This window comes from Heliangelus exortis, chromosome 7, assembly GCF_036169615.1.
Source record: "Heliangelus exortis chromosome 7, bHelExo1.hap1, whole genome shotgun sequence".
Lineage (NCBI taxonomy): Eukaryota > Metazoa > Chordata > Aves > Apodiformes > Trochilidae > Heliangelus > Heliangelus exortis.
The window spans coordinates 19,463,055-19,490,061 of NC_092428.1; positions in this window are offsets into that span (position 1 = coordinate 19,463,055).

The window sequence follows — 27,007 nt, forward strand, 5'->3', positions numbered from 1 at the left end:
TAACTGAGAGCTCAGATGTGCAACTGAGTTACAGGACGTCAGCTGGGGTATCTCAGGAGGTTAAGTGTGTGTCTGTAGCCTACTCTAGTTTGAAGTAAAAACTATTATCTCAAAGCATTGATCCCTAGCTAAGAATTGACTGCTGTCCCCTTTCAGGTAGATTCAGGTCTGGCAACCTCTCTCCAAAACTGTTTCAGGAGAACTGGTTCTCCAAGGCACAATAAATACTGTTATCCTTTTTGTACTGAAAACTTCTCTAAGACAATAGATTCTTCAGAAAGAAAAACTAATTAAACTTAGCCAGTTTGCAGCACTTTGTGATTAATAAATGATCAGCTGAGTGTTATCTAGATATTCATAAGATTGTATAAGGTCGATGATCTCTCAGAAGAGTCAAACTTTCACAGGAGGCCAAATGTTCAAGGTTAAATCAGTACAATTTGTTAGCACCTGAGAAGTAGTTCTTTTTCATAGGGGAATTAAAAGTGAAATTCTGTGGCCAGTAAGGGTCACAGGAAAATAAATCTATCCAAAGGACGTTTTAAACCAGAGAGACAAGTGCAAAGAAATGAAATATTCAGAAACTGTTTAATTGTTCACCTATAAAATCTCACCAGTTACTGCTGTTAATTATTGCTTTAACTCTCACCCTTACTTGCTGAGGTCTGTGGGGTTGATTACATTTGTTTCATTGCTTCATTTGTTTCAGAAAAAGGGAAGCAAAATGGATGGACTAGAAAAATAGGAGTATAGACCCTTTAGATAGTCCTTTTTCCTTTTTCCTTTTTCCTTTTTCCTTTTTCCTTTTTCCTTTTTCCTTTTTCCTTTTTCCTTTTTCCTTTTTCCTTTTTCCTTTTTCCTTTTTCCTTTTTCCTTTTTCCTTTTTCCTTTTTCCTTTTTCCTTTTTCCTTTTTCCTTTTTCCTTTTTCCTTTTTCCTTTTTCCTTTTTCCTTTTTCCTTTTTCCTGCTGAGAGCCATGGAGTCTTGATACATATCAGCAGGGTGTTCGAATAGAAAAACAAGATACTGTTTTTAGAAGTAAAAATGTGTTGTCTAAATCAAATTAGAATTCTACACTGAGTCACTACATTTTAAACCTTTTAATTTACATTTGTAAGGTGATCTGGACAGAGAGACATTTGACAGCAAAAAAAGCCCTTTCAGAAGTCATGCTTCCTGGTAGCTGCTTAATAGACTTTTTCTTCTCACCCCTGAGGAAGTTAAAATAAATTTTAAAAAAGGAAAAAAAAATCAATATGCAAACAAGTGGAGAAATTTATTGGCTGGGAGTCTGGGCAGAACTCATTTAGATAAGGCTAAGATTTTGGAGTAATCTGATATTTCAAAATGACTTTCTTTGAATGATCCACAGTTGATGAAGGTGTACCAGAGAAGTTTGTTTCACTTGTAATAGTTATTCCTTAATTGATATTATTACTACTTGCATTAATCAAGTGTTCTTTAACTTATTCTTTTAAATATAAAAATCTCATTTGTATATTGTAATTGCTGGATTTTGGTATGGCCTTTCTTGTTTGCCTTCTCTGTCTCGGACACCCAAGATCACTCGCTGTATATTTTTATAGGTTTCTGGAATTTAGTTGAATTCTCTGACCTGGAGTTTCTCAATAACATACTCAATGAATGCATCATCTTGGGGAAGAGCAGAGGGTAACACCACTGCCTAGGAGCTTAAAGGCAGTACCTCCTACCTTCTGACCTCAGAGAGAGCTTTGAGATGAGTGGGAGATTTTTTTTTTCCAGTGGGAGATTTTGCTCACTACAATTCCACATAGGAAACCATTCAATCCAGTCTGCTCCGGACTTCTGAGAAGCCTGAGACACTGGGATGCACGATTTTCCTTGTGCCAGTTTTTAGCCTAAATGTTCTTCCTATGACAAGATAAAGAGTTCTTTGACCAGTATCTCATTTAGGGGTTATTTGTAATTAGATAAAGGAAAGTATATTTATCTTCGTGTTTTCAACTTTATGGATGTTGATTAGTGAGTGTCTTTTTGAGATAAACATTTCATTAGAAAACATTGATGTTGTCCTTTATTCCATCAACTAATGAGACACTGGAGGGGGAGAGGGTTCTTGGACTGTTCATGTCAGCCAGATGTAGGAGAACATGAAGAGGAGCTTGAGATCTCTTTTCTTCACACATTGGCAATAAAAAAATCACTGCTTTCTCGTGTTCTGTCACATTCCTTGAAACAAAAATTCTCTCATAGAAGCTTTGCTCAGAGCTCAGCTCAATAGGAAATGAAGTGTGTGGTGAATATGTGATTTAGCATTTTCGCATTATATATCAGGGCATATCTGAATTTGCATAGACTGAGCTATTAATCTCATTTGTCTGTTTGTCATTTCATAGCTCCAGCACTGAGTCAGTATCTTTGAATTTCTGAACTGATTGCATTCCAAAGAGAGACACAGGTGTGAAGTATCACTGAAATAATACACACGGCTTAAGTACTTCTAACTTTTTTATTTTTGATACTTTACTCCAAAATGCTCCTGTGAGAGCCCAGTGATCTCACTGATTGGAATTTGCCTCAAAAAGGACAATTTTAAAGTGAATAAGCCCTGGCTAGAGTGATTGTACTTATGCTAATGTACCTGGCTAAGGTGAAGCCCCCCCCCTCCAGGTGAGCCTGTTTTCAGTGGCTCTGATGCTAATGAACATGGCTTGTCCTGAGCAGAGAGAGGAGTGGGCAGAGATAAGAACTGATGGCTGGCACTGAAGTCCCCTTCAGACCATAGCCCTGACTAGGGACTAATGAACCTGGCTTCCTCAGCAGCAGACTGACAGCTGCCCTTTTGGATTAAAGGAATTTTGGGGGTATAAAAGGCCATGCTGTTGTCTCTTGACCCTGTCCAGGATCAGCGCCATCTTGAAGAAACTCGATAGACAGCTGGGCCCCTGGTGGTGACTCTGACTCTCTCATTCTTCCTGTTGTTTTTTTTTCTCTCCCACCTCTCTCTATCTTTTGCTTTTCCTCTCTCTCTTTTGCCTGGCAACGTATCCCCCATACTTTAACAGGGTTCTATCATTTGTGCTTGTGCAAATTGTTAAATCAAAGTTTATGCTTGCACCCGGCCTTTGATGGTTGGGTTTTGTTCACACGAATCAAAACAAAAAAATAATGTTACTCCAGACCATAACAGTTCTCATGTCTTTTCCATCTCATGTCAATCTCCTGAAGCAGAGGCATGTTTTTCCTTTGAAGACCTTAGGAAAATCCTTGATTTAATATTTCTCATAATTATCAACTTCCATAACTTCCATTAAAGTATTTTCAAACTGATAGAAAAGATTTGTTTTTTTTTTTTTTTTTTACATCAGCACTTGGTAAAACTGGAGAAATTTTTTTATCTTATTTATATTGTCTCAATTTTTTACTTCTGGATTCCAAGGGACTAGGGAATTGTTCTTTCTTTCCTTTGCTTGAAATGAAAATTACTAGCTTCATTATCCCTCATTTTCAAATTCACCAATTTACTGTTACAAGAATAATTTTTACCACCAGTGTCTGGCCAGATCAATCAATTGTTCCCTGTAAGACATTACTCTTCTTGTCTGTGTATTTGTAAGAGAGAAAAACTACACATGAAATAATCTATCAGGAAACTCAGGAGGCTGGGAAAAAAAAAGTCTACATTTCTCTTGCTCATTTTTTTTTAATAAGTAAAAACCAGAATAGAGCCTTTTCTCTCTTCATACTCAATATGATTTTTTAATGTGTACTTCCATACAAATAACAATTTAAATACATTGAAAATAATAATTAGATTTATATTAAAAAGGCAGCTTGGGTATCCTGAATGGGAGTTAGCTAAAATAATCTTATTACATAATTTAGACCTTGTTTTGATTTACTTTAGGAGATATGTATTTTAAAGTTATACTGCATTATAAATTTCTATGCACATCTTCTAAATTTAAAATAGAAAATAAAAGAGTAAGGTAATGCCATACTTAAACCTTTATGATGGGTTATCACAGCATATATGTATGTATGTATTCAGAAATAAGCTGCATTTCTAGGGAGGTAAAAAATAATTTATTTTCCGTGAATATTCTTGTTATCTAAATATTGTCCCAGAGCAGCAAGTATTGGCAACATCTTGCTCACAGTCTTTTCAGTCTCACTTGCTCACTATGCCATGGTCCAGGATGGCAGGAAGAGAAGAATTGCCAAGGAATATTTACTTGTTCTAGGTTATTATCAAGAACTTGATGAAAGATAGGGTGACCACTTTCTTATACATGGAATTTAAAAGTTTCAGGAAGTAACCAGGAGTCTAGAATATGTTTTCTGGTGATCTCCACATGTGCTAAAGGAAGTATATAAACTTAATCAAATGAAATGGAGCTGTCTTTTTACCCCATTTCTGATATGAAAATGGCACCCTGTATGCCCCATTAAAGACCAAGTAAAAATAATGAAATAATTATTGTAGTGCATCATACTGGTGAAAAAAGAAACTAATTCCTCCTGGGCTGTTTGTTTTGGTTGGTTGTTGGGTAGAATTTTTTGTTTTGATTGGTTGGTTGGGTTTTTTGTTTTGTTTGTTTTGGGTTTTTTTGTGACCCTATAGCAATACAACTCTCTTCTCAGGGAGAATTTCTTGTTTCTGAAGAAGAAAAACTATCATATTTCTTCACATCGGAGTTGCAAAACCTACAAAAGAACTCAGAAAATTACAACATATTCTATGTTTGATCCATTCTGTTCTCAGCCTTAGAAGAAATTATTAAAAATTCACTCTGAAGTTAGCTTTCCATGTATCCTGTAGATAGAAGCCTGGTTGACAAAGTAGGTTCAAATTTGTAGTCATCGTTGTACATGTAAGAATAAATAAACAGGAAGACTAAGAATAGGTGAGAAAGTGAAGTGAAAATATGTTTGTTGGATTTTGCAGACAAACTCTCAATAATGATATGGAATGCCCTGATCCTGATGTAAATTTGTTATGAGGAGATGTTTTCAGGTATTTAAAGTTTTGGTATGAGGCAGTTTTTCTTACTAGGAATTAGAATCATAGAATCAGAATTTTCAGGGTTGGAATTAAACTAGTTTCCTTTGCCTGTAGCTTCTGTAGAAAAACTACTGCTGAATTTTATTGCTTCAGATAGTCATAGAATGACTATCTAGAAACCTAGAAATAAGCTTTACTGTCTGGTAACAGAAAGACATAACCAGTGATGTATTCAGATGTTTTTATGTGTTATGAGCAACGCCTATTGTGGAAATTGAATTCCTGGGTCAGTTTTTAGCAGAAAATTGGAGACTTGGTCACTCCTGAAAGTGTATTGTCAAGAAAAGAATTTACAGTTAGAAAGAGAAATCCTGCCCTTTGTGAGTGTGCTCACTGCAAAGTGAAGCTGGTCTGATATTGGTGCAGTTCTAAAGAAATGCTGCAGTGCAGAGGACTGATTAAAATATGGCTTTAAGGACTAAGTTCTCAGTTTATGGAAAAATGGCACAACTGGAAGGCAAAAAGCAACACTACCTTGAGAATGATTTCAAGTATCCCCTTTATTTATTGCTCTTAAAAGACATCATTAAACTCCTTCATAAAGTATCATGTACAGTGTACTACTCTGTTACAAGTTTCAGCCATAGTATTTTTTACTTCCCTCTTTCTTCCTATGATTTTTCTTTCTCTTTAACTGTGAGGATTAGTTGAAAGGCCAAAGCTCCTCGTTCAGATTAATATGAAATCAAGTCAATGTCAGTTGAAACCCAGTGAAAAATGACTCAGGGCTGAGTCAACAGAGAATTGCTGGTCCCATCCAGTGATGACGCATGGCTGACACCTACTCCTTAAGTGGAGACTTAGCTGACTGTACTTGATTTTATTTGGGATGTTCCTTCTGTAATTAGCATAAAAGTGATAGGATAGAAATGAGAACATCATATTGCCCTCCATACTCTAAATTTCAGCCACTTGTCTTCAGCAATTTTTTCCTTTCTCCCTATCCTTAAGATCAGATTTGAGTGTAGGTAAGAACTGCATGATGAATTCCTCCCTTTACGGTGAGAACTGAACCACTGAAATAGGTGGGAATACAGGTGGGAAATTGCAGCATGGGAATTTACCTGGCATACAGTAATTCAACTCTTTATTTGTAGGAGCTTTGCCAGACATTAGGTCTATATTCTTTTCTTTCCCTTCTTTAGCAGGCTGATCTGCTTATTATTTCAAACAGCAGAAAATAAGATGCAAGAGTGGCTTGTGGCCTCAACAGAGAGAATGCTGGTGAGCAAGTGGTGCTGTGCATGAGGAGATGGAGAGCTGGAGAATGCTTTTGTTGGAATATCAGATGAGCATTTCTTTAAACAGCAAAGCAGCCAAGACACAGAGTTGGAAGGAAGAAAAATGAAAATTCTTATAGCCACTTAGACATTGACATTTCTATGAGAATCAGAAATGTTGACCCAGTTCAAAGGGCCCAATCCCTGGACAATGATATTGGAAGACTAAGCAAGTTAAAAACTACTCACAAGATGCTATGAATGCTAATGGACAAGTACTTATGATACTGGCTTTGTTGTCAAAATAGCTTGTTATCTCCAGTACTTAGTGTTGTTCCATGTCGTGGAACACTTTTGGGGAACAGAAGTTCCAGGGAGAAAAGGCAAAGATAGTGGAAGTTTCAACATACAAAGAATAAATGAACAGATTGTGGGGGGCAGACAGGATTATTTAACATATGCTTAAAGAACTAATATGGCATATAAAATTCATATTTCAGTACCTGTCCAGAAGCATCTTGTTGGCATTAAAAAGAAGAATCTTGAAGAAACATCAATTTTGTCTAGACAAGCAGTGAAGACCATGAGCTGTGATTCCTCTAACAGTTCATATTACCATGGTATTCCACTGCATTATTCATACTGGGCAGAACTCCAAATACCTAACCCATATTTTCCTGACACATGAAAAGTTTGGTGTCAAGTAACAACATCATTCAATTAAAAAAAAAAAAGTAAACTCAACACACACACAAACCTTGTGCAGGGCTTTCATTAATTTTGTAGATATAGCTGGCAGCATGACTAGGAATTCTGAATTCCTTACTGGAATAAAACCAAACAACATAACTCCTTGCTGCCTTGTTTACTTTCACTTTATGTTGTTTGGCTTCTGAAAATGACACCAAAGAACTAAGGATGTCCTTGAATGTCCATTCTTGACTATAAGGCTAAAGTTACTCCAGATGGTGATATTTTCAGTGCTGCTGCTAGAGACAGGGTTAATGTGAAATATCCCAATGGTGCTGAACACATAGGAGATATTTATTATTGTAATAGCACTCTTTGGTTCCTTAGAGAGTGACACTGTCCCTTTAGATTTCGGTGTCATTCTGTCAGCTCTTTTTTGTGCCACATTTGTGCTCTTTTGGAGCCTATTGCATTCACAAAGTACTTTAGCAAATTCTTGATTTTGTCTTCTTTCTGGAAAACCGTACCACTTCTGTTCTTCTGGAAGTTTTCAAATTTTAAGGCTGCCCATTGTAGCCTTTATGATACCTCTGCATGCACGACCCAACAATGGTGAGAATATATTTCTCATTAATTTGGCCATTTGGTTTTTCCCTGATGGTCAGCTATCAAAAAAAAGTTCCATTGTTACTGTGCATGCCTTTGAGGTGAACACACTGAGCTGATGCAGGTATTGGAGCAGTGTCATGAAATGCTTTAGTTGCAATTCCAAGGTGGATTGATTTTATCATCCATGACTTTTTTCCTCCTTCTTTTTTTTGAAAGGATGGGAGCAAGAGAGATCAACATCTTCCAGCTCCCCACAGAACATCACAAAAGATGGAGTAGTGATAGTAGAAATGTCCCCACATCAGTTCAGCATTTCTATTTATCCTAAATCTAAAGAGATAGCTTTGAAAGACAAGATATTAATCCATCTCCTGTGTTTTCTTAGTCTTTAGTCTCTTGTGAGATTGTAAACAGAGGTGAGAATTTCTATCAGCTGTGATTGTGCTTTGGAAACTGCAGACACTCCTTTAGAAAATTCCTACAAAATTTCTCTTTCTTTCAGAAGTGGTTCTCTCTCTCCACTCCATCCTACTGGTTTGCATGAAAACTAATTAATGGTACATTCTGTTTAGTTAAAGCTCTTTAATTACAAAAAATGAGACTTTTCAGGAATTGGAAAATCTTCAGAAAATACAAAAACATCAAATGTAAATATTGACTCTCTCAACATTTCTGCCAAAAATTCTGAATTGTTACCACAGGAAGAAAGAGGAAGTTATCCCTGTTTTTGTCACCAAAAATGTTCAGTTTTTTGTGGTATCAAAACTGAACTCTGATTTTTCTTTTTTTTTTTTTTTTTTTTGTAAAACAACCCTGCCCCCATTCCCTTTAGTATCCTCTGTCAATATACTGTCACAGAACATGGTACTCCTCTGGAGTACTATGTGTACTTGGTACTAACAAGAAAAAAGAGAAATTTCTGGTACCCTTTCTTCCTCTACTCCTTCCCTTTTTCTTTTCTTCTGCATTTGCTTTTAATTTTCTTTTTAATCTTGATTTTATTCCAGGGCTTAATTTTTCTAATGAGCCCCAGTCTATGACGAGTGTTCTGAAGGGATGGTTAAAGCTTACAACTATGAGTAGTGGTGTAAGAGTTTAGCTTTTGTAAAAGTCAATTTGGTAAATAAAGAGCAATAAATTAACTGAACTAGTTAGTTTAATATACAATTTTGAAGAAATATAGAATGTGATAGTGAAGGTTCTCATTTGTTATGAATCTGGGCAGTTGAGGCTTTCCTGGTCACCGTATCCACCTCACCTCTAGCTCTCTTCTAGATGACTTTTTTTTTTTTTTTTTTCGTTTTCTGAATTACATTGTGTAGGCTGATTGTGAGTAGAACTTTAACAATTGAAGAACAGGCCCTCCAACATCTGCAACTGTAGCTGAAGACAAATCAGCTTTTATGGGAGGGAGCAGTGACCACAATGCTAAGCTTAAATGTGAAATGGAGGAACATCTTTCCAAAATTCATTTGAATGTGAGCACCAGCCTGAATTGCCATTTCTGCTTTTAAAGCTTTGTGTGTCACATTAAGAGATTTTCTCCTTCATTGGTTCATCACCATGAGAATAAATGAGCTTTCACACACTAGTCTTTAAAGGAATAAATTAGATTAGAGTTGTTTTGTATTGGATAAGCTTTAAAAAAGACATATTCTGTTGCTGCTTTTATATACATAACAGGTAACTGTTATGTATATATACATATGTATATACATAATGTATATATACATTAATATACATAACAGGAGATGGCTGGGTGCTTAGATGAGGATTTTGATTTTATTGAATCCAATACAAATTTTGTCTTTGGACTTCAATAATGATGAGTTTTCTAAAGAACTATCTATGACAAGTCCCTCCTTTTTGTTTGTGTTTTGTTAAAATGATTAACATAGAAATAAGCAACTCTTACTATTTCAGAATCACATTTTATGCTTCATTACTAGCACTGGAAGCAAAAGGATATGTACCAGCTTTCTAGAGTTATTACTTGAAAGAATGTGGAACTCATCACAAGCACTTAACTATAAAAATTAATCATCTTTACAGTAAAGTAACATTCCACTATTTAGACCACACGTTTAGAGTAAAAATCCATTTTTATGTCACTGTAAAAAACTGATCAACTTTTCTATGGATGAGTTTCTGATATTATAATAAGGTATTACATTTGAGAAATAACATGGATCATGAAAAAGAATTTCTGATAAAATATTCTTAATATATTTTCAATGGAAAGATATTCTTAATAATAAAATATTTGTATAAGTGTACATAAAAGAGTGCCTGACCCATGTAACTGGATTTGCAGGAAAAATATGCTTTTTCTTCCTAATATAAATTAAAATTAAAATGAAAAATATTTGAAGCTAGGAAAGGAAAGCACAAAGCTACCTGCAATAGAATTTCCTATTATTAGTTTTATTATTGTTAATTAATATGGTTTGAGGATAAAGATTATTACTTTTTTTTTTTCCCAGTAAATCAATTTTAGCAGAAGTAACACTCAATGATAGATAAAGGGGACTGGAAGAGATTTTGGTGACAAAGTGCTTTTGTGATAATATTGTAATGGAATATATTCATTAGTACTGTGATTCTTCCTCCCTCTTGCAGCTGAGCATTGGTGTTACTATCTCCTTGTTTGTAAATGAAAAGAGAAACATCCTAAACAGGATGGATCAGAATTTAGAGAGGAATTTTTTTTTTGTTTTGTTTTATTTTTATTTAGTTAGTTTGGCTGCAAATGTCACCTATTTGACTCTGAGAAAGCTAACCCTCCTGCAACACTCTGGCAGCAGCCTTGTGACAAGGACATGCAATGTGCCAAACCAACACTAAGATGGTTTATAATGCAAAGGTCGAAGTAAACTTTTCAGGGTGAATCAGAAGGATGACAACTGCAGCTATTTCAGAAAGTTTCAGTGACCCAAAGCCTTCTGACAGAAATTAGCATGAGCCAAGACTAGGACTTCAAAGACATGTGAAGGAAAATTTTGTGTCTAAAGAGATTCTCTGAAACATTATATTTTTTTCCTGAGTTGTACCCTTGAAAGTCAACAATTTGAAAACTTAGTTGTTTCCCTACTAATGGATAGGCAGAAAAAAAAAACTATCTAGTGATCCTGTACTTTGAGATAAAATATATTAGTAACGTAATCATTTTAAGCCTTAAACACTTATAATAAACTGTGTGCAGAAAAGTGTGACAATAAAATATTAGCACATCTTCCTGAATTACAAGCATGCTTACCCAAATACATTTTTTTTGCAAGAAAAAGGCTAAATCAACCCACTAACTTGAGAGCTTTAGTTACAGTGTTAGATTAGTCTAAGGAAAAATTAGGATACATAAAAGGCTAAGGAAAAATGAAGAAACAAACAGCCCAGTATTTCTGCAACTACCCTCAGTGTTAAAACCAAAATGACAGAACCACCAAAGATGTGTGATGAATAATAGAGTTATTTCTAAATGAAATTAGTTGTCATGTTAAGTTTTCTGTGTCATATTGAGGTAACTTTTTAAGATGTGAAGTGGCAGGAAGGCTGGGAGGTCAGTGCCTGCCTGCATCTTACGTGCTCTGTAGAGGAAGCAGTAGTTTCATCTGAGGAGCCCTTTGCAGAAACAGCCCTGAACTTGTTAGAGCTGGATTTACTTGAATCTATGACTGTGAAATTTTAAAGAAAATAGAGGTCAGAGAGGTAGGACACCCAATTGTAAGCTCAAAATGAAAAACAGTGTGTCTGCAATTGGTAAAAGGAAGAATTTTCCACCTCTCTTGATCAATGTTCCAAATATATATACATGAAGGGCTTGGCGGTATTTAGGGTATACATTAGCACACTTCTAATTTGGAATTATTACACTAAGTAGATTCAGAATAAGTCACCTTTTAAAATTAAGGAATTAATTCAGTTTACAACTACAGGAGCTGCCACCAGGACCTCAGTGTGAGCTCTTCTGTCAATGGCAGCATAGATGGCAGCCTGTCACTTGATGTGGACTACTGACAGCAGCCTTGGAAATACCCATCTATAATAATTAAAAAGTACATCGTACCTGAGCTGTGGAAGACAGCCCAGAATGGTTAAATGCACTTGTTTCTCCATGTGGTGATGAAAGTAGCTCTTTCTCTGTCTCTTTAGTAACTTTCTGCTTTCTCATTTAAAAAATGAGGAAAGAGGAGGGAGAGGAGCTCTGAATTATGCATTGCTGGCATGGATACTGTCAGGTATCCAATATGTATAGTATGGTATCCATACAGCATCCTTTATCAGTATGGTTCTTCGCTTCAGGGCACAAACACCTTCATTTATACCATGCAGGACACTGAGTCAGAGGACAGACAAATAATATTGCTGGGAATGAATTGTGACCTTTTGTAATGTAGCCATTGATATCAGCCCCAGAATAGATGTTTTTTACTTCCAGAGAGCGAAGCATGAATATATATGAATTTTTTCCATCTCTGTTATTTTTCCCTATCATTCTGTGATTTCTGATCCAGCACTTGCTTTTCAATATCTTTTCCTTTGGCCATACTTTTTAATATTTCTGTCCTTTATTAATTGCTAAATAGCTAATGATTCACTTGCGTAGTGTCCAAAGATATTCCTATACTCATTTCCAAGTGCTTGGGAAAGTACCAGTTAATTTCCTTTATATGTTCTACCCTATTTAGCAACAGGCGAAATAGGGATTTAATAACAGTTCATAGAAGCTGTGAGGTCTCAGATTGCAGAAATGAGTTTCAGATTTTGTTGTTCAGGTTTGCCTCCTTTCTTGGAACTTTCTAACATTCACAGATATTCCTTTGGAACGTGCAAAATTAAATGAGTTGGAACATCTTTCTCATTCATGTAATGCATCTGCCTCTGAAATGAGGACAGAGTATTTGGGACTGCACACATACACAGGGTGTGTGCCCCCCTCAGTATGTAGTCAATGTGAAGCTGTACTTTTGTATCCATAGACAAAAGGCTAAGGTAACTTTCCTAAAGAACCTGCCACACACTTGAATTATATGTCACTGCTATTTTTCTGCCATGTATTCAGGGACCCCAAACTGCTATAGCTTGTTCTGACTCCAGAAACTTTTCAAACCCTTTCCTCTGTGTCATAAGTTCTAACACCTCAATCAGTCTTATCTTAAATGTATCCTAGGGAAAAAGAACATGTTTTCATTTTATTTGCTCTTTTTTTTTCATATATGTCAAAAGTGTGTAATGGTTTGGACTTGTGCTTATTTTCTTCAAGAAAGCTTTCCCTTCTTTTCTGTTACAGAAATATCAGCAATTTGTCAAGTAAGGTCTTCCTTTTTTATGCTAATGGAGGTCCGTCATGATAAAAGCAAGATATTACTCATGCATATGTTACCACAGAAACCTTCCACACAAATAGGCTGAAGTAAAAACACTCACTGGAAACTTACATATTTTTATGAACTGGTGTGCAATCTGGTTGAAAATCTGGCTAGGGGAAGGCAGAGAAATGGAGATTTTTGACAAACTTCTCTCTATAGTGTTCATCAGACATTTTAGGAGACATATTTGATCAAAGATGAAGTTGCTTTCTAAAGGTAAATGTTAAGAGACTCACAATAATATTCTTACTCTATATTTCTTACTAGAAGAGTTTTGTTGAATTGTAGAAAAGATCCCTGGGAAAATCCATGGAACTATATGGATGAACTGTCATTACTTCTTAGGCATAATTGGGTGAAACAGCGCTGACATCTTCCTCTTGTTGCAGCTGTGCATGCTGGGTACCACCAGCATCGAGCTAAGCAAGCAGGATGCTAAACACTGAGAGAAGCTGAAGAGATTAGGGTCTCAAACTTGCTCTGGTGGTTCTGGAGCATCTAGGCTGAAATGGGGCACAAAGGGAAACCCTGCTCATTCTTTTTTCACATCCTGATTTTGCTTATCCAGTGGGATGAGAGAGAAAATAAGGTGGTGAACAATTTCCCCCTGTGCTTCTTAATGTCAGTGCAAGTCAGAACCAGGTATTATACACAGGTAATCACACTGAAACCCTTTGTGCTGATTGTCTGTCTTGCTGAGTGTCTGATAGCAGAGTCAACACAGAGGCTGTGTACCCAGTCCTACAGTCACTGAAATTGATAGAAACTTAGTGTAATTTTCACATGGATAGATTTATGCTGGCTGTGTAGAAGAGTGCAATTTGGAACATGGTGTGCATGACAACAGTGTTGCATGGAAATAAGCAGGTGAGATGAAGGCACTGAAAGCCTCTTTTCTCAGGCTCCTTGGACACATCCGTAGTAGTAAATTGTATGTGCACAGAAGCACCCTCTGGTTTGAGACCAGATCCTCAAAATGACCAGTCCTCTTTATTAAACTCATCATCCAGACCATGGTGGGTGTATGCAAACTGCCACTGGGAATGGCTTCCAGCTCCTGTTAGTTCATAAATTGTGCATGGGAATTTTATTCAGAGCTTGCCATATTTTTCACCCCAATCAGAAATCAGTGCAGTGCTTTGAGAATAAGGACAATTAAGTTCTGGTACCTGAAAGTCAGTTCAACCTTGACTTCTGGGTTTTAGTGTTTTCACAATGAAGTCCAGTGGCAGGAATGACACAAACAAGGAAGAAACTCCACAGAAAAGTGTCAAATTAACCATAGCAAAAAACTTCCAGAAATGTTGAAGATCTTAATATTTTCACAGTGGAGTGAATGTGTGGAGTACACATATGATGTGGCATAGCACAAAAGACAGCAGAGTGAGCTGGCCACAGAGCCAGGCTACTTCTACTGTTCCTTCAGAATTACTGCAGAAAACCTTAACCTGCAGAGTAGCTGCATGCAACAGGTGCTAGGAAGGAATGTGGCAGTTGGGATAAACTTCCTTCTGACAGAATAACTAAAGATAATTTTCTGTGTCCAGCTAGATGATGCTGTATTGCAGTAATTTCTGGAGCGTCACTCAGTAGCTAAAAATGAAACATTTATATAGTATGGCCTTGAAACACAGTTCATGAGAGGAAGGAAAAATAACTTCTTAAGACTGAAGAGAAAGATCTAGGCTGAAGGGCAATTTTGTTAGGCTAGGTTGAGTCCCTGGTAATATACTACATTAGAAATGAGACCTGGCCCTAATGACATAATTTGAGGCCTTGCATGTTCTGGTGGCAGAGTGCCAAAATATGGCTCAGCCGGACTAGCTGACTTAGCACCAGATAGTGACAGTGGAAGTGATGTATATCAGGAGGACAAGGGTTGAGGGAAGGTTTGTCTTTCAGAGTGAGAGTCAGCTGGAGCCAGTTGGAGTCATCGGGCAGAGGCTCTAGTTGCTCCACACTGCTGTGTTAATTCTGACAGAGAATGAGGCAGCCTTTGGTCATAATGTTTGGCTTGAAGCTTTTTCTGACTATCAAAGGCTGGCTCCACCACGAAGAACTAAGTTGCAACTTATGCTTGCTTTCAGCATTACCAGCATGGTTCTTTTTCACTACTAACACTGAAGCATAGTGGTTACCCTCCAGTGTGCCATGCTAAAGGAATAACCCTAGCCAGTGGTTCCCAGTCTTTATTGCCCTCACATGATAGTGACCACTTCTACAGTCAGAGGTTAAGGGTGGAAGTTTGCTGCGGTGAGGGCAGCACAAAGAGAGAGGAAGTTTGTGGAGTTGTGACAGACAAGCTGGTTGGCATGCTAAAGCTTGAATGGGTGACCAACAGGGTTTTAGATAAAATCTAGTTATTCTGGTGAAGCTCTTGAACTGATTACTGTAAAGTGCCACCCTGGGATCCACATCACATAAATGTGATAGAAGATCCCATCCTAAATACTGCATCTGGCACAAAGAGTCTCACAGAGAGAGAGGTAGCAAAGATGTGACACAAATGGGCCCAAATGGAGGAGCTGGGGAGAGCTGGAAAGGGAGAGATTCAAGGTTTAGGGACGCTGCTGTAGCTAGGCAACTCTGTGTAGACGTTTCAGGCTGTTGACAAGAAAGAAGCACAAGATATCAAAAAAAAAAAAAGTTGACTAATGCCAATTTGACAAACAGTGCATTAATTTTTGATGGACCATTTTGGCATTTTTTCTTCCTCCTGAGCCTCTTGCTCCTTTAGTAGCCTAAAATAGCTCAGTGTTGGTTTTACTTATCCCTGCAGCAAGCAAGGTACCAGGAAATCAATACTGACTTCCAGAACTGTAATTCAGCACCAGGATCATCCCTGCCAAACACTGTCTGTAGGTGGATCGTTAGCCCCAACTCTGGCCTTGTTCCATATCATTTTTCCATGACACAGTGATTAGAAATGTATCATAATATACAGTCCTCCAGGCTAAGGATAATCCTTATCGTGCTAAAAATGGCTAAACAGTAATCATATCATTTTTTTTTTTCATACCTAATGTGAATAGAGTACAAGCAATTATAGTACAAGGGGAAAAAACATCTGTTGTAATTGTGATATAGGAAATATAAGTAGATGCACTGTTTATTTGTGAGTATTTCGAGGAACAATAAATGTATTCAAGCTTGAAATGTGTTGCCATGGTAGATACGTTAGTTACTGAAATATCAGCACATGAGTAAAAAAGAGGCTTAAAAATTTTTTTTGGTTTTGTTGGGGGGAAGTATTTAGACAGAGGGGAGCCTGACTTTTTAAAGTAAGTAGGTACCTGGTGACTTTTTGCTGCCATAAATCCATTTCCACATTCTCCTAGCTTCCTTCTTTTATCTGCCCAGTGCAAAGGAAGCAGGAAAACAGGGATGTCTTCCTACAGTCTGTTATCTTTGTTCACCCACCTCCTGGTCAACTGGGTGTCACAAACACAGCAGTGAGCAGAAAATCTTTTTTTTCCCAGAAAGTTCTCATGCTCTTCAGTGACCAGGGCTGTTCCCTGGCACTAACCCCTGCTCAACATGGATGTTGAAGAGAATTTTGAGAATGCTTTTGAACCTTGTGGTAACCATCATCTTTGAAAAATATATCTACCATCTTTCTACATAAGCAGGCAAGTTATCTGACTCCAGAGACTTTGCAAACTCTTACCCATTGTTTAATATACTGCATTTTAAAGGAACTCGTGGGAAAAACAGTTGTTCTGTTATCATCCAGTTCCCTGGAAACTTCATGGTCAGAAAACAGCTGTAGCACAAAACTATAAGACATTTAAATGGTCAGTAGAAATAACTCAGCCTCCCCTGCAGAGCTCATAAGCCTTTGCACAGATGTTATGAACTGAGGACTTGGTCCCAGAGGTACAATTTTTCCCAAATTAAAATCAGTATCAGATCTCATCTAGGATGCCTATATTAGAAGAAAATATCAGTAAGATTTTACTTGTCCATTCCTTTGGATTTCAAAGTCAGTCTGAGCTGGAGGGTAGAGACCTCTCTGGGAAAGCAGTTGAGCATTGCCTCAGTTGTTCACCTTTCCATCACATACAGTTTACATTTCTTGCTTTGAATGAAGCCAAAATCTGAGCCAAAAGGCTGCTTTTATGTAATTCTGAGATCAGTGAAAAGGAAAAAAATCCATGAGAAAAGTTCATCTAGAACAATATTCCAAACACCAGGAGTTTTTAAGAAAATCTTCACATAGAAAGATATTTACTTTATGTAAAAACATACATACCCACAGACATGTCTGATGATGTGTATGGGAGTTGTGCCTAATTTTTATGGATGCATAGATGGTCTCCAAAATGTGAAAGGACCATTCAGTGAAAGAAATTTTGTAAAGAATGGCCATACTTCAGCACTAAATCTGAAACATGGTGATGGCTGTGTAAACATCAATGAATAATTTTCGTTTTTAAATATTTTTTTCATTGCTGGATTCACATGCAGATACAAGATGGCCTACAATGTCTGTTGATTCTACTGTTTTATAAAACCCTTCCTTCCCTCAAAATTCGATTTCATAACAAGACTGCTATTCATAGTTGAAAAACCTCAGTATGTTTTTTGGAATCCTGGACATGACCTTTTTTTCAGCCACCTAAAATATCAAAAAAATATCAAAACCATCTGTGATCAAAATTCTGTCTGGTAGGTTCCAGCCCTTCATAGTCTCATGTCCCAGGCATTTTGACATGAATTAGAAGTCTGGTAAAAATTATATAATGTTTGGTATCTCTTAAATTATTATTTATTCTGCTTCTAAATATTTATTTTTTTTTACAAATCTTCCTTCCATCCAAGTGGCTTATGAATACAATGCAATATTTTTATTATTATTTTATTTTTATTAAGGGAAATATCTGCTAGAAGAACTTACTCAAGCACAGTGCAAGGGAAGGAACAGAAAGTCAATTAGCTAGCTGTAAAATTCTCAGAAAAAACAATTTTAGGGGCATAAAGCCAGAACTGAAATACTGGAGAAGAAGTTCACTGGGATTGGTTGATTAATTTTTCCCATGTAGCCAGAGACCAGCAGTTATGTCCCATGAACGTAGACCATAATCTCTCAAGCCAGAATGAAGGAGCTTGGCCATAACCCAGACAGACTTGGTGCAACACTGCTCACTTTGTAGGGAAACAGATAGCACAGCTCAATGTCTCAGTACTGGGGTTTGGTGACTGTGTTACCCCTACCACTTCATTGGTACAAAACCAGCTGTGATGGATCTTTAGCTGGGGAAAGGGTTTTGTTATTACAGACTCTGAAGAAAGAATAAATATCTCCTAAAGGAGGTGAGGATATCAAATACATGCAGATGAAAAATGGCCTCTTTTAATTAGCTGTAGTAGATTACACTTTTTGGGTTTTTTTCTGGTTTTCATTGGGAAAAGGTATCTGATGCTTGCATTTTCACTTACTCTGCTGTTCACCTCAGTCATATTTATGCACTGGTTTGTTATTTTAGTTGCTTTAAGTTACATTTCTTTTTTTCTCTATCTAGTATCCTGATGTATTTTTTCAAACAAGTGGCTGTCTGAATAAGCTAATATTGAGAGTCACAGATGAACAGGTTGCACTTGGCAGACAGGGACCTGAGACAGGAAGATAAATCTCTTTCAGACTGCTGGGTTACTGGAGAGAGTTGATTAGGGGGTCTCAGAAGTAAACATGCACTAGTACATGGCTGAGGTACTAAGAGATCAAATGATACTTTTAGATAAATTGAGAATTATACTCAGCTGCCTGGCTCAGTCCTGTGGACCAGTGCATGGCATGGGCAGTGTCATGGCACAGTGAGCAGGCTGGCCCAAGGAAGCAAAGCTGCTATTTTCACATTACTAGAAAACTGTGTCTGAAAGCAACAGGGAACAGAGCTAGGGACTTAAGGACTTAGGAAACTTAGGCATCCTGTTTTCAAACATGCTCTGTCAAATCCTGCCTATCCACACATTTTCTTCTGTCTTGTTTGGAAGGAAAAGATACTATAAACAGACAGGATGGCATTTAAATGTCACCACTTGCAGTCCTTTTGACTTCAAAGGAATAGGAGAAAAGGGATTAATTACATCAATGCTAGAGGTTGCAGTCCTTTGCATTTACTTTAATCCCTAATGTCAATGGTTGCAGTCCAGTGAGAATTGTGGCTGTGGATGAGATATTTCTATTCCACAAATGCACTGACACATCTGTGGACATGTTCCTTGGTGAAATTAAGCTCACAGGAGAGCATGAAGATGGGAAGGAGGCAACATACTTTGTTACCAGTAAGCACTTCTCCAAAGGCTGCTTGTGTTGAGCCAGAGAAGTTTTGCAAAGACTGAAGAAATGTTCACAGTCTGGTTCTTTTAATTCTACTTTCTTGCCAAAGCCCAGTGACTGGGGTCAGGAAATACTATTTTATGAAAACTGAAGATTTTGTAGGTATTACTGAACCATCAAGAAAAAAAAATAGGAAAAAAAATTCTCAAGAACTTTCTCAGCAAACTTTGCAGAACTGAGCTAACATGCAAAACATTGTCTTTTCAGAGCATATGAGGCTATGCCTCTGCTCTTTATTGTCTCTTACAAGTGGCACTGTCAGGAGCAACATGTGTGTTCCTTGTTGCCTAGATCTGCAATCAAGCATCATCCCCTTGTTCCTTTAGGCAGCTTCATGAGTTGCGAAAAGCCTGACCTCCAAAACTTTTTTTTTGTCTTTGAAAAATAGATTCTTTGTGGCAAAACTATGGTTCACTCTTCCAAGAGAACAATTGTCTTCACCCAGTCTGTGGGAATTTGTGTCTACCTGGAGGCTGTGAGGGATTTGGGGATAGGGGAGGAAGACAGGGATATGCTATGTAAAGATTAGGGTGTGCTTCCTTAAGCGAATTCTATTTTAAAAAGAGGTTTATGTGGAACTGTGGAAAGATTTTTTCAGCTTTAGATGTTCTGTTGTTCTTTTCAATAAGTATTCTTTCAGTTTTCGGTGATTTTCTGCTCTGGAAACCATGGTGAAGGCTAGAAAGGTATATAATGAGCTGTAAGAAGGTACTTGGGATTTTGAGGCTGCAGTAACAGCACTGTTTTTTCAGGATGGAGTTTAGTGAGCAAGGGCTCACTGAACAGCTGGAGAAACAAATGATCTGACAATGCTTAGGTGGGTGATTTAGCCATGGAAGAATGAAGTCTGCTGTTGTCAGTAGTGCCAAACTGATGAGTGTATATGTTAAGAGGTCTGTTGCATATTGAGGTTTCATCCATTGGAATGATCTATTCTGGAATAAGCTTGCAAATGAATAATCAAGTCATGTCCTCAGTGCAGCAGACTTGGCTGCACAGCTTTGATAAAAGGAACTACAGAATAAATAAGACCCAGAGAAAGTCAATGTGAAATAGAAGTTGTTTTAAGCTAGCTATGGTAATTAAGTGAGCTTACAAATTTCACCATGGCTAAGCTGAGTTATCATATAGGAGAGTTTGTTTAGATGTCTGTAGTTCTACCCTTTATTTAACAAATGCTTCTTGATTTGACTGGGAATGTCTAATTGGCAAATTGTCTCTGATGCAGTATGTCACAAAAAATACATTCTAATAGAAAAAGAACATATTGCTGATATTATTTTCACTGTTGTCTTAGATTTTTCTCGTCTCTTTCCCTCTCCTTCACTGAGCATGAAGAGTACTGTATTTCTGCCTGACACCAGAATAAGGCAAGGATGAACTGGAGGCATTTACAAGAGGCATTTAAACACATCAGGTACAGTAATAGTGGATGGTTGGTTTGAAAGCTGAGTTGTCTTACAAGTTCTACCAGGACATTTTCTGATGGAAAACAAATGCAGAGAAAGGTGACATTTTGTGCTAGCTACATGAATGCATTCCTTTAGAGTTTCTCCTGATTGCAGAACTAGAGGCAGCATTAGTAGATTACAGGTTTTTATGACAGGTAATTAATAAGATGGTTGTGAGAGGAAAGATGGGTAATTCTAGGGAAAAAAATAGATGGAGAATATAAAGTAAAGGAAATTAAGAGTAAAACAGAAAAACCCAGAAAAAAAGGAAGAGGGTAATCCTCAGAAGAGAACTGGGCCAGTCTGAGGACTTCCATTCACTTTGCCATTTTCATTAGATTGGATGTGCATGCAGTACAGGGATGAGTAGAGTCATTATGTGCCTAACTTGGTCTGTGCCTTCAGTGCAGCAGGAGAAATGTTTGCCTTCAATATTAATCTGGATGCTCTGAAAGCAATGCACACACGGGAAATGCCTCTGCTGTAATATTCCTTGGGAAAAAGGGAAGCACTTGTAATGGAAAATATGCAATATAAGTGATAAAAAGGGTCACTGAGGTTCAGTCCTGCAGCAAATACAACCTTCATTTGTTTTCTAAGTATGAAACACATCTCCTTATGGAAGCACATAATGTTTTCACCATGGCAAAGCTGACTATTCTAGAACAAATGAGAAAACCCCAAAGTTTAGGGAACAGATTAAAAGAAAGGATATAATAGCCAAAGAAAAGGACTTAGATTAAGACAAAACTTCCTGTACCATTTATGTTATTTATTTTTTCAGTTAAGAATATAGAAATGAAGTTGACCTTATAAAAAAAAAATAAAATTGCTGTAAGGTAATGTCACGGTTTAACACTGGCCTGGCAATTAAACCGAGTAACAGATGCTCTCTATTAATCCCTGATAAAGAAAGGGAGAGAGACTTATGGGTTGGAAACTAAACTACACAATTTTAATGAAACAGTAATGATAAATAGAAAAAATTGCTAAATATATGCAAATATACAGGAAAATTGATACCATGTTCCTCCCTCCATCCCCCCAATAATTCTCACGTCACCACCAAGACTGCGGGGCAGCCCTGGGTAAGTCCAGGCTGGACTCCTGGACTCGGCATCAGTTGGAAGCTGGAGGCAGGAACACACAGATTCAGGCTGGGATGGATCAGGACCACAGGCAGAGGAACGGACTGAATCCTCCCAGGATGCCAAAGCAAACAGGGACAGGCAAAGAAGGGGAAGCAGGAAGGGGTTTAACCCTCATGAGTCCTGAAATTTATACTGAGTATGATGTGTATGGGATGGAATAATCTGTTTGGTCCATTTTGGCCATCTATCTTGTCCATTCCTCCCCAAAGCAGGGCTTCAGGTGGGACCTCTTTACTCCTTTTCTCCTTTTGAAGGGCAAAATGTTCCTCAGAACTGAGCAGTGTCCTTGGTTCTGCACATCAGTGTCTATCAGTAACTATAAACATTGAGCATTATCAGTCCTAGAAGCAGACACTGTCTGAGAAACTTGCTGTTAATTTCAGCAACTGCAGCTACTTACAAGAGACTTAGCTGAAAGCAAAAGTACAACACAGAAAATCACCTTTATCCTAGCCCAAACCAGAACAGGTAACAAAATGGTTTTCTGACTCTATTTAGAACTTTATTAATAATTGGCAGCTTTATCACAGTACAATTAATTATATGTAGAGCTACATTTGTACCACACCATACCTACCATTTAAATCAAATACACACTCAGGCGTTCAAAAGAGCTCAGAGTTTTGGTTCCATTTCAGAAAATGTGGCTGCTAAAGGAGTTGTTAAGTAGAGTATGAAATAAGACAGTTTCTTTACTGTTTTTGTATATGTAATACATTCAGCATTGGTGATAAGGAGATACCAGGTACTGAAGTAGGTATTGCCCAATGGTCACTGAGGAGCCTTTTCTCTTTATTTGCCAGTAAATTTGATGCAAATGAATAAAATGAAAATAAACATTGTGGTTGTGTTTGCTTTTGGGTTTTTGTTTAGTTTTTTGGTTGTTGGTTTGTTTTTTTTTTACAAATATCAGATTCTCAAACAAGAAAATAAGGAGCTGGTAAAATTAATCTTTCCCAGTCTTTGTCTTTACTTGCAAAAACTCTGAGTTAATTGCTATCCTCCCAGATTTCTAATATTTAAATAACAGCTGTCAATTAAGGCAAAGTTTAAGGCAACTTGGAAAGCCATATTGAAAGCAGTGACATTGACCTAGTAATGTTATTGAGTGTATAAGAAGTGTAATTAACATTTTAGAAACTAGTCCAAACTTGGTGGGAATCATTTGTAGACTTGTGTAACTACATAAACATGAGAGATACTGTTCAGGAGTACTGTTGTATGTCAATGGTGTGCACAAATTGAAAGACCAGAGAGCACAAGAGAAGTCTGGCAAAGCATCTTTCAGCTTGCAGAGGAGCGGGGCAGGGAACAAGCAGAACTGCTCCACTGCACACAGATTACTGTGGAAATTCTCCCTGTGTCTGGCATCAGCAGAACATCTGCTCCAGAGGGATGGTTCTTACAACTTCTATTTCCCTCTCCCCACCCACAGCTGACAACTTGTCAGATGTGAACAAAGGACTGGATGTTTTCGTACTACAGTTGTAGATCTAACTTTACTGTATGCACTTTTCTTTTAGCAATTGATGTGGAAAGAATAACTTAACTAAATAATGCCATTTCAGTGCCAACTTGCGGGGTATTAAGCATCTCCATAAACACTTTTAAAAGGAAAAAAAAAAATCTAAGTGAATGTTCAGTGAATAAATTGTGACTGGGACAAATCAGAGTGTTATGATTTATGGCATAGCTGCCTGATTACTGATGCCACGAACTTCAACAGTATAGGAAGGTTATCTTTTCTCATTGTATGCATGTATAGTGCTTTTCACCACAGGGAAAATTTGAGTCCCTGAGGTTTCTGAACTGGTACATGGTTAGGATAATGGCTGGTCACATATGATAAATGCATAGAAAATTTGTATTTATGTTCACATGTCATTACTCTGCCAAAAATGTTTTGCTTTTGCTGAAATTTTTGAATTCCTGATTGAGAAAAATATTGCCTACAGTGTTATTTTAGGAATACACATGAGAGGGGACAAAGCATGTTGTGTCACTTCCGACTAGTTGGGTCAGGATTTCGCAGTGGTTTTGTTGCTGCAGGTTCAGGTGAGAGTTCTTGTTAGTAGTGTAGAAACACAAAAAGAGTATCTGTCTCAAAATAGCTAGCCTGAGAAAATGGGCATTGCACTTGGGTGGAGGTCTCATTCAATAGCCATCTGGACTCTGTTGTCTCAAGGAGAGACCCCCATTTGGGTCACCACCCTGATAAACAGGGCCCTATTCTCACAAGAGCAGCCCCTCCCTCAGTGGCCATCCCGATAAGCTGAACGCTGGCCTTGCAAGGGGAGCTCTGGTGGCCACCCTGACAGGCAGGACACTGTCCTTGTCTGATAAGGGACAGGGGCAGGCAAGCTGCACCCTGTGGAGGCAGAGTGACATCTTGTGTGTGCCCCAGGTAAAGCCACTGGAGAGGGCACATGCACAGAAATAAGGGTTATTGCTGTGTCATCCCATCTGGAGGGGTCCAAATGAACTTGGACCTGTGATCATATCTGGCTGTGGAAGATATGCCAAAGCCCCATCATCTGAACAGAGCTACTGTTCTCTATAACAAATTCTCACCAAGTGCTTATCTTGAGGTGTTTTCTTTGCTGTAGATCCCATTTCCAGAAAGTCAACTATCCATTAATATCCATTAAATGCTAGTTGCACTATTTCTTTAGGTAAAATTTTTGGTCTTATATCCCTAGTTGAATTTCCATTGACAATATTTTCAGCCGCATTGCTCCAGGCATAAAACAGTGTGATGGAAGGAAAAATATGTCCCTTTTCAACCCAAGCAGTGTGATTTCAGTTTCTGAAGCATTATAATCTTCCCTCTTTCTCACTTTTTTGATGCTTACCAGAATCATCCAAAATCTATGACAGACACTAAATCATCCACCTTACTTGTTGCCTCAGTCTTGTAATTCCAGTCCTTGAGTAGTTGCAATGGTTTCAAGTCTGATTTGTATTTCAACGTTTTACTCTTTTACTATTCCTTCTGGAAGTGAAGTATCTATCTGACTGATGTTTAAAAAATACATATAGGGATAGATGTTCTCTTCAAAGACCACACACAGGTTTGCTCCTCTTTCTCTCTTGCTGTTTGTTTTTGCCTTCCTAGAAATGCACTTCCGTCTCCAACTTTTCCACGATTATTCATAAGCATTAACTTCAGATGGTAGAAACTGGTCTAACAGGTTAGAATTGGGGAAGTATGATGCTGTTGTGATCTGAGCATATACATTGTATCCTTTTGTACTATTCCAGATGGAAAACAATGAATTCAAAGCTCCTGAAAGTGAGATCTGATTCAGGTCCAAAGTTAAACATGCTCTGGGGGTATCCTGTGCCTGAATGTGAACAGGCAGGAGATGTGTGATACTGCAAACAGTCAGCTGTTATACATCTGAATTTATGCCAGAAGTAGGTTAGTTGAAAAGAGAAAGAAAATCAGCCTGAGTCTTCATCTGTTTCTCAAACAGTAGCTCTTACTTTTCTGAAGAAAGAATTAGCTGTGTATAAGAAGAAAATCTCTGTGTTAAAGATAGTACTAATGTTGAATATAAGCAATAATAAGCCTTGAGAATGTATGGCAGTGTCAAGATGACACAAGATTGTTGTTGCTTTAGGAATTGTGAGGTCTGGCACAGCTCAATGGAGAACAGTTATTTACTCTTGTCGTGCACAACAGCCATCTAATACTGTTCCAGGACTTTATTATTATTGTTAGGTGTATCATAATATTTGCAAGACAGAAGTTCACTTTTTGTAGTCTTTTGGAGAGGTTATAAGAGGTAAAGTTAGAATCGTCATGATGGGTGATATTCTTCACTTTCTGTCTAAATCTATTACATGTAATAAATTTTTCTTCCATCAGTGGACTGTAATTTTGTTATGGATGAAGAAATTTCTGTATGAATGTGCTAATGGGCATAATTCCCTAATAGCATAATAGATCCATAATAGATTTAATTTATCTTCTGTTACTACATTGTCTTGGAGCTGGCACTCATTAATTATAATTAAATAGCACAGGATTGTATGTCTAGCATTAAACTACTGTTACTGAGGTCTAGCCTCATGTAGAAGCTGCCCCAGTGTCAGGTGAAGTCAAGTCAAAGCTCACATAAATGTCACTGCACAAAATCTGTGCCAAAAAAGATGCTGCTAATGTAGGGGCTTTAGAAGGTTTGTGTACAGTCTTATGGATACTGAGAATAATGATCAGTCAGTTTCCTGCCTCAGAGAACACACAGTGTCAAAAGTGAGAGAAAATGGATAGAAGTCAGAGGGGAGGATGAATGTTGTGAGGACAATTAGATTTTCTACAAAAAATGCCAATATTCCAGTCTGTCTTTCAAAGTGTGAAAGAATTATTATATTTGACTTAAAAGAAACTAGTAAATACAGACATACTTACAATATAGAAAAATATACAGAAATATTTAATTTCTTCGCATTTCAGATTTAAGCAAATTATAAAATATCTTAGTTCCATAAATGTGGAGGGGTGGGTATAAGATTTGTGTAAATATATCCAATCAACTTTTTTCTAAATCCTCCTGAGATTCTGCTAAGTATCAGGTAGCAGCATTGCAGTATTTTAATATCATATCTGCCTGCCTGGAAAAGATTCTTCAGACAAGTGGCACACAAGAATCCCACCTGAGATTCTTTACAGGTGTTTGTAAAAATGTTACTGTGCTCACTTTAAAATATCAGTTTCAATAAAATTTAGGGCTTTCTACAGTTATTTTCTAAAAGTATTTTTTCTACACAATTAAGTCCATATCATAGAGTGGAAGAGAAAAAAAAAAAAACATTATACTAAAAAACTCCAAAATATTGTACTCATTATACAGAACTGTAAAAATCAGATCTTTATATAACACATCATAATTTTAATTTCTACAAATACTAATCTACTGCACATTTTTAGTTATCATTGGTTTATATACTTGCTAAGTTTTGAAATTCTTCAGGCTGGCCTTATCTTCAGAAACACAAGAGTTATGAACACCAAAAGGAAAATGGGGAGAAGTGCATGTGAAACAACTGAATGTAAATTAAGATATTAATTACTGCACAGTATAGGTAGATCATTGGAAAGAGTTAAACTACTTTGCTCTCTATTATTAT